Source organism: Aegilops tauschii, chromosome 5 (assembly GCF_002575655.3).
Source record: "Aegilops tauschii subsp. strangulata cultivar AL8/78 chromosome 5, Aet v6.0, whole genome shotgun sequence".
In the NCBI taxonomy this organism is placed as follows: Eukaryota; Viridiplantae; Streptophyta; class Magnoliopsida; order Poales; family Poaceae; genus Aegilops; species Aegilops tauschii.
Window position 1 is genome coordinate 117,126,875 of NC_053039.3, and position 4,235 is coordinate 117,131,109.

Genomic DNA, 4,235 nt, shown 5'->3' on the forward strand with positions numbered 1-4,235 from the left:
TCCCATGTCTTACAATATTTCACATCATTTCTGCAATTACAGTTTAACTTCTACCACTACAAGAATTCTGTTAATGAAAAACTGTCATGGGTGGCCTTCCATGACGGATTTGAAATCCAAGAATTCTGTTAATGAAAAACTATCATGGGTGGCCTTCCATGACGGATTTGAAATCCATCATGTATATCGCGTCATAATTTGACATGGTACCTTCCATGATAGTTCTTTGCCGTCATGGATCTGCACCAGGCCCGCCCAAGCCCAATCTTTTGTGACGGAACAAGCCGTCATGGACATACGCCATGTTGGATTTTTGCTTGACCAATTGGAATGACGTTGCATCCTACGTGGACACTACCAGACAATTGTTTTTGCGTTTTTCTTCTTAACCCACATCGGGCGGAGATAACAGTTAAATATTTTTGTTATCTATAAATTTCACGCCTAATATTCAAACAAAGCCATAAATAAAATTTAATTTTCAAATAACAGACCAAACTTATTACAATCACGGCAATGTTCAGATACCAAAATACATATTTACATAGATAGCTCATCAAGTATTTACAAACATTATTACTACATCACTTTGCATTTTCTTGGAACAGATCTGAAAAAGGAGCCTCTAAACAAAATTACTATATAACTCTACATTTTCTTGGAACCGATTCGAAAAAGGAGCCCCTGATTTCTCTATGTATTTCTCTGTGTATCCGTTTTGAAAAAGGAGCCTCTGATTTCTTGGAACCTGCACTAAGCAAAGGCATAAAAAAACAAGTTAACCAGCATGTGGACAAATCTGGATAAGTGAAAAGAACTAACAGCTAGGTACAAGTGTAGATACAAACTATGGCTGAACTATTTTGTGATGACTAAGCTTCAAGCAGTACAGACAAACTATGGCTGGACTATTTTAAGATGACTAAGCTTTAGGCAGTAAAGATATCTAACCCTACACCAGTTTCTAATAAGTAAAACAAAGTATAGTGCGGAAAAAGTTCTTTTTACAACGTGTCTAGATGTAGGCCTTTAGTGTAGATTTAGGAAATAAAAAATTATTGGGATAGTAGATCTAGTATAACTTCCTGGCACAAAAATTACAAGCATAAATTGCTACACTTTCTTTTATTTAAGTAGGCAAAAAAGGATCAACACTACATGAGGAAAAATAAATGCAACAATTGAAGTTTCGAAAACTAAACACTAAATAGCACTTGGCTCACAAGATGCTTCTGAATAGTCTGAAGTGGAACCACATGGACAAGCAATAGAGAAACTTGACATATTTTGGATCTGTAATAGATATCAAGAAACTTACACAAGAAATGTGCCTGAAATATCAAATTCTAGATGAATACAAGAGCTATTCGAAGCTGGTGCCTGGAGTTGTTTCCGGACAACAACATTTGCCCTTGACAATAAACAACAAGACATGTTTTATTGTAAATATTTAATTAAAACTTAATAGAAGGAAGGTGCATGTTGAGCTTTTGATATATGAATAGCTGCAAGGGCGTTGGGCATCAAAAATACTATTGCCATTGGCAAGTGTCTGTTCTAAGTTCAAAACTCTAGTAAAGTAACAAATATGTTTTATGTATCACGATTTATCCTCGAAATGCAAATCTGGTATATCGATAAATACAACTCTGTATTTAGGCATTGACCAACCAATATCACAACAAAACATATGATGGCTACTTTCATGAAGCAAGAAAAATATAGAACTATGGAATCCAGGAAAGTCTGAACAAAACAAGTACGAACTGCATCATCGTTGACGCTAAAATAAATGATAGTTTTGTCTACTAAAGTATGCAAGACATGTTGGAACATCACACCCCACTATTTGCCACAAATGTAACTTGGACAAAGTGGTCAGCTAAGTAGTTAGATCCCATAGAGATAAATCAAGAGTCATGAGATTTGAATGTTCAGTGGAAGGTTAAGATACGATAGTACTCTTCTCCTCAGCTAAAAGGCAAATAGCATCATCACCTGCCCCGTTGGCAATTACATCCTTGCTGCATGCACAGAGTAGCAAGGAACCAACAGGAGCATCTCATGGGCGTTTACTTGCTAAAATAAACTAGTAGTTGCTTAACTAACTAGTAGATCTCACGATTTCCACACTGCTAGTGCTCGCACAGTGAGAAAAGAAGATGGATATAGCCAGATGTGCTACTCTATCGTTGGCTGTAACATGCGAGTATGAGGAAAGGAAGTGGCCACGTTTTTTGCATCAGGTTCAGTCTAAGAAAATTTGAGCATAATCACTTGGAAACAAAAGAAAAACAGAGTGAGAGGGTCGACCTTGTTCTGTGGGGAATCACGGTGGGCGGGGCGGGACGACCTCGCTGTCGAACTCGTCCAGCTCGTCGGGCTGGAGCGTGGGGTCCCGGTCGTCCTTCAAGGAACTGGAGAGGCGGAGAGCTCATGTTGATCTGAATAAAATCAAAAAATAATTGATTGGGGATGGGAGAAAGAAGGAGGGAATGAAGGAGAGGAGACGAGGGGGAAGTAGGGATGGACCTTGTGCTGGCCCTCGTCGTCTCACGCTTGGTCAAGCTCGGCCTCCCGCAGTCATGGTCGTCGTCCACTCCTCGTCCGACACTTGATGCTCCGAACCTCCGGATGGAGAGGCATCTGCGCGGCCTGGGAGATAGAGGAGGGAGGCCCCTGGTCAGATCCATGGCTGGCGCGTCGCATCGGCTAGGGTTGGCCGCCGCTTACATGGGGCCGCTGCAACCGCCGTCGCCATGGATCTCGGGCCGCCGTAATCGGTTGGAGGCAGGGAGGTGGGGGGAGGACGGGGACAAGCAGAGGCGTGGCGGCGGAGGACGGGGACGAAGAGAGGCAAGGTGTGACGGCGGAGGACGGGGGCGAGGAGAGGCCAGGTGTGGCGGCGGCGGATGGGGAAGTTTTTTTTTTGAGAACATGGGGATGGGGAAGTGTGTTAGGGTTAAGTTTTATACGGGTAAAAGTTTAGGGCTTTAGGCGGGCTTTTGACAGGCCTGCGGGGCTGTACTAGGCTGTTCATGACGGTTTTCAAAACTGTCAGCGGAAATCCGTCATGCATTAACAGGTTTCTTGTAGTGTAAAATTTACCGGTAGCCTATAGGTACATCTCTCAGTGGAACTGATCCACGCTTCGACCCGGAGGAACAGGTCGCCTCCGCCGTTGCTGACTTTGGGCGGGCTCTCGCCAAGATGAAGTGCCCCAGCAACTACCTCTCAGGACTTACCAAGAATGTACTCAACAGTTCAATCTTACCAATACCAGTTGCAATTAATGGCTATGTTCTGTACGTTCGATGTATTAAGCATGTTCTAGTAAACATGCCTAACACGTTTTAGCACCTTTCCCTACCTTTTTATAGACATCTGGGCCATTCTCTGCTCTGCTAGCACCTGCCTTATGATGTTTAACTATGCCAATTGCATTTTTATCAGTACCGGTTTCAATGGCTATTAAGCCTGTTGCAATTAACAGTTGAATCCATTTTTAAAAAGTTGTATTTCAATGGCTACAAACTTACAAAACATGACTTAAGATGTTGTTAAGCTTGTTGCAATTAACAGATGTATCCATTTTTTAATCTATCCCTTTGCTACCATGCTACTCTCTGTAATGAAGATATACTAGAGATGCTGCCCATTTGCTATTTTTGGTTGATGCTAACCCTGTTGTACTAAAGATGCATGTCCATTGATACGTCTATTTTGCATCATGCTTTTATATCGATATTTATTGCATTATGGGCTGTTATTACACATTATGTCATAATACTTATGCCTTTCCTCTCTTATTTTACAAGGTTTACATGAAGAGGGAGAATGCCGGCAGCTGAACTTCTAGGCTGCAAAAGGCGCAAATATTAGGGACCTATTCTGCACAACTCCAAAAGTCCTGAAACTCCACGAAAGTCAGTTTTAGAACATATAAAAAATATTGGTCAAAGAAAGCACCAGAGGGGGGCCACCCACCGTCCACGAGGGTGGGGGCGCGCCCTACCCCCTGGGCGCGCCACCCTGCCTCGTGGGCCCCCTGGCAGACCTTCGGTGCCCATCTTTTGCTATACGAAATCTTTCACCCTGGAAAAAATTAGAAGGAAGCTTTCGGTACGAAGCGCCGCCGTCTCAAGGCGGAACCTGGCGAAACCAATCTAGGGCTCCGGCAGAGCTGTTCTGCCGGGGAAACATCCCTCCGGGAGGAGGAAATCGTCACCATCGTC

The 4,235-nt window shown here is 43.0% G+C and overlaps 1 long non-coding RNA gene across 3 annotated transcripts; it reads right to left on the reverse strand.

Annotated features, from left to right (window-relative positions):
* Positions 1-464: 464 nt before the first annotated feature.
* On the reverse strand, positions 465-3,099 carry LOC109743778 (uncharacterized). 3 transcript variants are annotated; one of them, XR_002228160.3, is made up of 3 exons: positions 2,533-2,944; positions 1,319-2,444; positions 465-748 (listed from the first exon to the last, which is right to left on the reverse strand). It is a non-coding gene; the product is annotated as an uncharacterized lncRNA (long non-coding RNA). The 3 variants fall into 3 exon arrangements; XR_002228161.3 differs by having other exon boundaries at positions 465-753; XR_005756437.3 differs by having other exon boundaries at positions 465-2,444; positions 2,533-3,099.
* Positions 3,100-4,235: the final 1,136 nt, after the last annotated feature.